This window comes from Balaenoptera physalus (assembly GCF_965194825.1).
Source record: "Balaenoptera physalus genome assembly, chromosome: 13".
NCBI classification, from domain to species: domain Eukaryota; kingdom Metazoa; phylum Chordata; class Mammalia; order Artiodactyla; family Balaenopteridae; genus Balaenoptera; species Balaenoptera physalus.
Window position 1 is genome coordinate 93,816,510 of NC_138892.1, and position 10,628 is coordinate 93,827,137.

A 10,628-nucleotide genomic window follows, 5' to 3' on the forward strand; every position below is an offset into this window, starting at 1 on the left:
CTGCTGCGTTTCAAGTTGCAGCCCTACGCCTCACTTCAGCCAAATCGCTGATAAGTAAGGTTAGATTTTGGAGAAGTTAACCTGGCGTACATGCAATGCTGCATGCACACTTGGTTAACATGTGTCAGCACTAACCTGGGGACCACGTAGAAGATCTTGAGTAGAGGGTGGTAGACTGGAGTCAGGGAGGGTGACACAGACTATTAGTCTGGGCAGGAGAGAATTAAGTCATCGACATGGTCTTGTTCATTGTGAGTCACGATCCAACATTTAGCTTTTTTTGTTCTGTGGAAATCTAACCTGGATGATGCACTAGAGTAAAAGGAGTGAAAGTAAGGGAACTTTGTGTGGTAGTATACAAAATAGTCCAGAATGTTCATGAAGATGGGGGAGTTAGAATTGCTATGGTAGGTTGGACCCAAGAACCCACCATCTGACTGTGTTCTCTGGGACGATTCAGAGGAGCTTCCTTTACTAAGGAAGTGAGGAAAGCCATGGTGAGGAGGCAAAGACAACTTTGACAAGCTTCCTAGTGACTGTGCTCCATGGGTCAGAGTTGACAGTCGGGATGCTTCCACTGAATTGCGCTCCTCGATACTAAGACAGATGATAGACTCCTGGGACAGCAGAATCTGGATGCCAGCATTTAACCTGATGCCTGTTTAACCTCGTAACCTGTTCACCCACTCACTCAGCCCCCAGAGAAATAGTGCCATATCCAGGGTAGAAGCTCCATTTCTGATGCTGGCTGGTTGGAAACTTAGAGGCTATATTGAGACAAAGTCCATATTGTGGGCTCAAGCATTGCTCCCATCCCTGCCACCAAGGCCACTGTTATCATGGGTCCATTACATATAAGCACAAAGGTAGTCAAGAAAAAAGGCAGGTTATCTGTAGGGCAGTTCATCTTGTCCATTTGGTTGTAAAGTGACTTCTCATTGGTGGATGCTTTCCGGTTGGCATTAAAGTGATACATAAAGATCTGTAAATATGATGCCCTCTCTGAGAGATCCATTCACATGCTTATTCTCCAGTCCTTCTTGGCACTGTTCTTCCAGTCTTACCTCTTTACAGATACCTCTGACCAACTGGCGAAACCACTGATCACAGCCTAGGACTCTCTACCACATTATACCTTTCTTGACTTATGAGGTACACAACAAAGTGTACTTCTTGAAGCTTTGGCAAATGGGATAATTTCCTTTTACCGATGAGCTTCATGGTTACCTCTGGGCAGAACTGTAATGAGGCCCAGTCTTCTTTTGCCTGGCACTAACACATCAAGCTTAAGTGAGGAGTGCTTCTTACCAACTAGGAATATTCAGATTAGATTGCTTGTAAATGAGAAATAAACTTTTATTGTGTAGTTATTCTAGTAAATTCAGTTATATAGTTTTTTGATCAACTATTTATAGGGATTTTATTAATCTTTTATAATATTAATCTTGACTATATAAGTATATGTATATGTACATATATATCAGCTTAAGCATTTATACTTTAATCATTTTTTGGTTTTATTTTGTTCTTATTATTTGCCTGAATAATCTTAGAGTTTTGGTCTTCATTCTTTAAAATTCTTTTCCTAGTTAAAGAAAGATTCTTTTGGGATGATTTTGCATTAAAAATAACATATTTATCCATGTTATATGGAAGAACTCTACTGTCAAAATGGTATGAAAATTCTTTTATAGCTTAATCTATGATTTAATCTTAATCTTAATCATAGCTTAATCTTAATTTCATAGCATATGTATCTGTGATGAGTCAGAGTTCAAAATTTCTCTGGTAAGTATACTACTCATATTTGTATATATTAAAATTTTTTTCTTTATTATACCCTGATTTTTTAGCAAGATGATCTGAGATGACACATCTTGTTATAAGGAGTCTATGGAACAAAGGAATAAGAACAAGCTTTCTCACCAAAAAGAAAAAAAAAGATAACTATGTGAGGTGATAGATGTGTTAGTTAACTTAATTGTGGTAATCATTTCACACTCTATACATATACAAAATCATTATGTTGTACACTTTAAATAAATTGAAAATTTGTCAATTATACCTCGTTAAAGCTGAAAAAATTGTTTTACATTAAAAAAAGAATTTTTATTTTAAAAATAGTTTCTGTGAGGCAACTTTAGAAATGAACCACTGATTATTTTTCATAGTGATATTTAAAAGTCCTGGGTTAATTTCCCCTTTTATAATGTGACAGTTATAAAACATGTCCACACATTTTTTGATACTTCTCCCATTAAAATGTTGAGTCGGATTCCCCTCCCCTTGATTATGGTTCATCCTTGTTGACTCTCTTTTAACACACGGAATGAGGTGGAAGTAATGGGAAGGACTCATGAGACCAGGTTGGAAAGAGCTCGAGCTCCCATCTCTTCCTGGGACTCTGCATTGTTCAGAATCAACATGGATCAACCTGGCTGCCCTGAAGGCACTAGGCCAGAGATACCACATGGGGTTAGTGACTAAACAACCAACAAACAGACAAGCTAATCTTCAGGTGATTTCAGCCTCTAACCTTGGACTACTCTAGCCGATGCCAAGTAGAGCAGGGATGAGTTATCCCCACTTACAGAATTGTGATCCCAGTATATATCCTTGTTTTGTTAGGGGAAGGCTGTTATGTGGCAATAGATAACCAGAACCGATAACTCATTAAAACCCCCAGTAACTCAGCCAATATGAAATGTTTGGCTTTCTTATTGGGCAAAAACAGGGTGAAAAAGATCTTCCAGATGCAAAAGAATTGTCTACAACATAAAGTTCTCCCAGTATCAGTTTTCTTGTGAATATAATTCACGTGTAAAGCAACTTGCAAAAACCTAAAAATAATAAATTGCAGTTTTCCAAAATGAGAGAAACCACATCTACTTACAGTAGAGAAACAAATACATCAACATAAGGCCATAGAATGTTGTAGGTTGAAGGTAGCAAGTGTGTCTAAATCTCAAAGATAGTTAAGCTGTAACACTAGACTGGGAATTGCCTGTGCTGCTTCTAGTAAAAAAAGATGCTGTCATTCACTCTGGATGAGCTTCAGTGAGATAACACATGATGAGGGGCAACAGCTGAGGAAGGGAATGTCAAAGGGGAGGGGCCTTTAAACGGTTTTGATTTAATACAAGGCATGCACTATTAATAAAGAAGTTGAATGATACCTATATGTTTTATAGGCTTATAAATTGGCTGTAGTAAAATATTTTACATCTTAGATCACTAGGTATTGTTTCAGCTTATTATGGGAGATATCTATCTAGAGTTGACTGAATTGTATTAATCTGAACCTAGTTTAATGATGCCTTAACATTTTTATGGGGGAATTTAATGTTTGCAATATCCATGTTCCTTCTTTGAAAGTGTGACTTATAGGTTTTTCATTTTCCTTAAATTATAAAATCCTTCAGCTAATAAAGGAAAATGATTATAGTTTGCAAAAAAGGCAAAGTCATTTAACAATCCATATAACTGTCTGTTGTAGGACTTTGCATAATAATTGTAATTTAGCTATTAGGGATTCTAAAGGCAGTTATCAGTCATACTCTACACTTCTGGGGGAATCAGGCAAAGCCCAAATTATTTAAAGTATTTTAAATTCCCAAGGGAAAAAAAAAAAGACACTATAAATTGGGAATATACTTCTTAGTGACAACATATTATTTCAAAGCAAAGAAGAAGTTCATCATAATATTCAAATGTATAAACCACCAAACATTATTTTTGTTTATTTTGGATAGAGATATAATTTGTTTATTTTTAATAATGGAACTATTAGTTCCTGTAAGGAGGGAATTAGCAAATGAAAAGTATCAGTTGCAATGTGAAATTTGACCAACATTTTAGTAATCCTGGAACAACTAAGACATAAAGAATTAGGAAAAAACAGAAAATTGAAGAAGAGTAAGATATGGAATTATTTGCCCCATTATGTGGAAGTATGACCATGCGTTACCTCTGTAGTTTTTAGACCATCTTATAAGACTGAGTATTTAACAACTCAGTTTTAGTTGTTTAGTCAACTCAGTTTTTAAAATGAGTATTAAACAACTAGATACATGAAAACATTTCAAAACACATATTAAATTAAACTGATATTTTTTCCAGATATAAATTTACTTTCAAGGTAAGAAATTATTTAGGTTTGCAAAATTTGGGGTTATTTCTACACACAGACATATTTGGGGTTAAAATTGTGGTGTTGAGTTGGGGACAGAAAGTTTAATTCATTCAAACAATAATTGTAAAAAAATAACCAGTTGGTTGACATTTATCAGAAGATTTTGAAGCCTGACGTAAAAGAAGTCTATATTTTACTCATATTGTTCTCCACAACAGGAGAGGTTTTGAGCAAAACCTGCTCAAAAATAGTTTAAAAATTTTGGAATTTGGTCATTCTGAATTAATATTTATTGTTTTCTTAATAACATCTTTTTGAAGATGAACATATTTGTTGGTAGACTTAAAACTAATACACACATATGGTGTAGTGTATATAGATATACTGTATATCTATACTATATATCTATCTCTGTATCTCTCTAATGATGTTCTTTTATTAAATATATTTAAACAAACTGAATTCATCTATAAGAAAAATATAAAACAACACAGCTTTTGTGATTTTGTTTCACCTTTACGTAACCACCAGTAAGGGATCATCTATTACAGAACTTTAATATTGGACACATATTGGCATATATTATTTAATCTTGGGGGTTTAATTGAGACATTGACTAGTTAAGAGGACTGAAAGATAGATGTTGGTAGTGGGTCCTGAGTAATAAGAGATAAGGTGTATGGTTCAGAAAATCACTCTCATGGAGGGAAGGGGCAGCTGGTCTCTTTTCTGGTTGTGCAGAGCTTATGTGAAGCGAGGACTTAAGAAAAGAGTAATATAGGCAAACTGCATTTTTAGTCCAGAAGGTAGCACAAAGATAGCTATGATTTTATCTCTGATTTCTATTCTCGATTCAGTTAGTGAAACAGTGAATTTCTGTTATATGACTTCTGTTATATGAAACTTCAATGTTATTATAAAATGTCATTATTCAACTTAAAAAATTGAATTTTAACAGAAAATTGTGAAAAATTCTGGTTGAAATATGAAGACGAAGAATTTCAAATATGCAAGTGCTCTGAAAAATATACTCAATTAGTATTACTGAAAGATTATCAATGTTTCAATTCCAATAAACAGAGAATAATTAAAATTAAGAGTTTAAGAAGGCTATAGTATAAAAATTGTGAAAAGACTGATTATATGCATAGAATGATATATGTGATGTTTTTTACCATCAGTGACCCTAAACTGACAAGTCTTGACATCTAGGCTATGGTTAATCAGAAAAACAGACTAGTTCAGGTACACTTCATTAAAACAGAGAAAATTTTAAACAACAACATTGTCTAAAAGTGTGGTTAAAATAATTGTGGTATGTGAACTGTATAATCACTTATTGAGTACATGCTAGGTACATAGCACAGTGCTAGATGGTTTAAATACATTTTATATAAATATATAAGGGTGCCCTGCAAAGAAGATATTGTTATCTCATTTTGCCTAACTTAGTTATATCATTTACACACCTCAACACAGACAAAAAGATTAATCTAGTCAAAGGCTAGCTATTGGCTAAGCTGGGATTCAGAAAGGAATGTAGCTGGGTCTATATACTGTTTTCTCTACCACACCACACTCCCTCAATACCACTGAAAAACAGACACACATTTAAAATCATATCTACAAATGGTTTTTAATTTGGGGGGTGATGCCTATGTTTTGATAATAAATGTGAAAGCCAGATACAAAAGTATAGGTAAGTATAATTTCATTCATGTACAAACGTATCTTTGAAAAACGATTGCCGTAGAATATGCCAAATGATTATTAGCCCTTGGATGATTTTCTATCTGTGATTCCAAAGTTTCTGTAAATAAACATTGATTAATTTTGTAATCAAAGGACAACTAAAGATTATTTCATATTTACAAATATTGAAAGAGTCTATTGGGCTGATTTGCACAGTAAAATTTTTATATGGATTCTAAAACTCTCCTCAGTTTATTACTAATATCTATAGATTTTTATTTGTCAATCTAAATCTAATCCCAAATCTTATTAATCACATTTATTAATTTTCTATTTTAAAGATGGATTACCTCTCACTAATTTTCTACAAGACCAGGTGTTATAATTTAGAAAACAAAATATATACACTTTTGCATTTTTGATTAAGACATTTTACATACAATAAACGGCACATATTTTATGTGCACAGTTCAGTGAATTTTAACAAATGTATTCACCTGTGTAACCGCTGTCAAATCATGATGTAGAACATTTCCATCATTCTGGAAACTGCCCTTGTGCCCCTTTCCAAGCAATCTGAAAATCAGTTTGCCGTATTTTCACAAATACAAGTGTAACTTTATACACAATAGAAAGTACATGCAATCTTTAGGCAATGAACAGACCCATATTACATTACTTCAAGCTCCACGAAAGTGGAGTTCTTGTGATTCATTTTCACTACCATCTACCCCGGGTCTTATCACAGTGTCTGGCATATTATTGGAGCCCATAACATGCTTATTGAAAAAAATGTTTGAGTGCATACTATATAGCAGGCACTGTGTGATTTTTTTTAATGGTTAGTTTTATTATAATATTCTTTGGTGATAGAAATACATGCTGTTAATAAGAAGAAAGTGCTTAAAATAATATAAACGTATAAGGAACAAAAATGCTGGTAGTTCTCTTATACCATTCTCAAATGATCACTCCCAGAGTAGTCAGTATTATTAGTTTGGTGTATTTCTTTCATTCTTATCTTTGCACTTACAAACATAAAACACGTATATTCTTTTAAAAAACAAATAAAACAATTAATGTTTATCGATAATCTCTTATGGGTCAGGCTTTGTTCTAAGCTTTGGAGATACAGCAGCAAACAAAATATATTAAATGCCATAACTTCATAAAGCCTATAGTTTAATGGGAAGAGACAATGATAAAGAAAGTATGTAAATGATACAGGATGTTAGATAATGTTGAGTGCACAGGCGAAAGCAGGGTGGCTATTTTAAATGGGAGTTAGGTATGGACTTCTTGAGAAGATCTTATGAGCAAAACATGAAGGTGGTCAGGAGTAAAGCATTCAAAAAAAAATGCATTTATGTTTTTAGAGTCCAAAGCCCTGTGGCTTATTGGGGGCCAGGGCCAAGTGGGCTGTGGTGGGCAGGGGAGCTACGTGTCACCTTTCTCAGAGATGGCAGCCGTGAGGATGAACGAGGGATGCAGGACCCCTGGCTCTCCTCTGCACAAAGATGCTGACCAGGCCGCCCTGGGCCAGGGACTTCACCATCTCAGCTGAGCCCACCACCATTGCCTGGTTTTCAATGACCAGGGTCCAGCTTGTGCTCTGGTGGATTGCAGTTCTGCACAGGTCATAGGTGGGCCTACTGGGTGAACTTGGAGCCACGCTCGGTGCAGTTGAACTGCCTCACTCCCTTGTGCTGTCTGACGTGCCCACGCAGCTGTGCCATCACTTTAAAGGTCTTCCCACAGATCTGGCAGAAGTGGGACCCTCCTGGTGGCACCCTGCTGGTGGCGGCCAGTCATGTAATAGGGCAGAGTGGGCACGCAGCCATTAGCGAGTAACCACCATTGCTCAACAATCAGCACGGGGGTCAGATGTCCTGCTCAGGCAAGAGTGGTCCTTGGTGCACTGAATGTGGCTGGAGGTGGATTCTGGCTTTCTCCCTAGGGCCTTCCAGGCCCTCTGGCCTCCGGGCCGGCAGGTGAGCTTGGGGGCCGGGGACAGGCTAAGGGCTGTGTCCTGCAGAGCTCCAGAGCCCTCACCAGGGCCTCCCGCTGGCCTTGAAGTAGCGGCGAACCTCTCCCCCATCCCCACCTCTGCGGCCTAATGGCGGCAGCCGTCTCCATGGGTCGCGGTCCGCGGAGGCCTCGGCAGCTGGAGACTACGGATGCTGCCATTAAGGTGACAGCTTCAGCCAGCTTCAGTCTCTCTGTGCAATTTTCAAAACTTGGTCCAGCTGAGGTCAGTTGTCTACCGCTAGGAGCTGGCCAGAGGTCAGGGTTAAGTAGCAAGGACATTGCACATCATTACCTCAGGTCCACCTCTGTGTTGGGACTATTCTCAAAGAAGGGCAATTGCTGTGAGCTGGGAATTCACCTGACAGGGTATTTGCTACAACCTGTATTCCTATTGATCCTATACAAATGATTCTCTCCAGTTTAAATGAAAAGCCTGAGGGCTGGCTGGGTCTTGGCTCCTGGCTCCCTCGGTGATGACAGCTGGGCAGGGTCTGGGCATCTGACTCTGAGGGCGCCGTCAGCTGAGATCTGCCTCTTCAGTCAGGCCTGGGCCCTGGCGGGAGGAGCCAGACCGGGTGCTGGATGAGTGCCCCCAGGCAGGGTGACCAGCCTGCACAGGCCACTCCCCTCCCCCTTAGCCAGGGCCTGGACCTCAGAGGGCGAAAGCTGAGCCTTGGGACCTTGCCCTTTCTTTTCAGAACAGAGAGTAACATTTGTTTTGGTGGAAATTTACAGGAACATCATGACCTGATGGTGACCTGACCTCAAGAACAAAGGCTCTGACACCAAGAAGTGTGCACCAACTAGCCACGCCCCTCCCTCGCCTTTCCTATAAAAGGGCTTTGCTGAAAGCTTTCGGAGAGTTCGGGGGTTTTAAGGCATGAGCCACCCTTCTCTTGCATCACCCTGCAATCAACCTTTCTGTGTTCCAAACTCCGACGTTTTGGTGGTGTTCAGCCTCACTGTGCATCAGGCACAGGGCCTCGCGTTTGATAACAGTCCCGTGCTTCTCAGCAGGGGCCTTTCTGGGTGCTGAACTCACAGCTGCAGGCCTCTCACTGGTGTGGTGCTGTCGTGCTTCTCCAGGCCAGCTTGGGTGCAGAAGGTGTAGCCACAGAGGTGGCACTGGAAGGGCTTCTGGCCCGCGTGCCTGCGCAGGTGCAGGTTGAGACCTGCCTTCTGGGTAAAGGCGTGGCTGCAGAACCTGCAGACACATGCCCTCTAATCCCTGTGTTTGGCCTTGGTGTGCATCTGCAGGCCATTCTGGGTGCACGCGGCAGAGCTCCTCGCACTCAAACAGCTCACCACAGTGCTTAAAAGCCTGGTGCAGCTGCAGTTCCCTTTGGGACAAGAAGAACTTGGCCCGGGTGGGACAGGTGTGGAGCTTGGGAGCTCCATGCAGTTTGCTCCCTTGGCTCTGCATGAGCTTCTTCTTCCTGAACTGCTGCGAGCAGGCACAGCACTTGGAGGGCATGTCCCCCGTGTGGGATGCCAAGTGTACCGGCAGCTCCGTCCTCCAGCAGAAGGCCTCCAGGCACTTCCCGCACGTGAAGACTTGTTATGATTGGTTCAGACAACTCCGGGCTTCATGCTTCAAGATGTTCTCCTTTGGAAGATAACACATTCCAAATTTGGGGCGCTAGAAGGTTTTCTCCCCAGTGTGTTTCCTGTTGTGCACTTTTTGATATTTGCTGAGGAACTTTTTGGAAGAAAAAAGAGGGTAAGAGTCTTTCTTTCACCTGCTGTTTAAGTGCCTTGAAGTCAAAATACTCAATATGCCAAAGTGGCATATTTTGGGGTGACCTATTCTGATTTCCTTCGAACGGATATAGCTAACTTCTAGGATTATAGGGTTCTGTGCTTATTTTTGTGGTACAGAACGGAGTGGGGAAACAGTACTTAGAATGAAGTATTTCAAGCCTATCCAAAAAAAAAAAAAAAAAAAAAAAAAAAATCCTCTATGTACATGAGAACTGACCAGAAAGTCAGGTTAGGACAGCAGTCAGGGAGGAGACAATGTATAATGTATGGTATGCTTGGCCCCAAAGAAATTCACAAAGTGTACAGGGGATCTGGTTAGAATTAACCAAATAAATTTGTCTAATATATTGTTTCTAGCTCAGAATCTTGTATGTTTACAGTTGTCTGACAAATATCTCACTATGCAAATTCCTAATCCTTTACCTAATTTTAGGATAAAAGATGTGTGTGCCTACATCTGGAATTATGAAGACAGATTGAGTGAATGCACTTTGTAAAAGCAGGCTCCATCTGACTCGCATATGGATGAGAAACCATCTTAGCAGTATGCACTGGTGGATATGTCTCTGGAATTTTTAATCCTCTTATTTTATTATCATGCTGGTTTATGTTTTAAACGTATTAAAATGGCTTGTGTTTTTATTTCTAAACATCTAATGTAAAAGTCATAACTCACATTGCTCCTTTAAAACACAATTAGAAAAGCATTTCTGGGATTATCATTCAATTTATTACATTCAGTGATATTTTGTTACTTGTACCATAGGAAGCTAATAGGCCTCATGAACTGTATCTAGAATACAAGTTGTACTGCTAGCATATTCCAACCTCTAAGTGCCTTTCATGTCAGTATGAGAGATACGATCAGGCATTTGAAAGCTCCGGCCTGTTTATAAAGATACCATCAAAACCTGCCTGATGCAGCTGACTTATGAATCAATTATCTGAACTACACCAAGTGATATATCTATTCTGAAATTTAGAGTCATATATTTGAAGTTAAACTACAAACAGA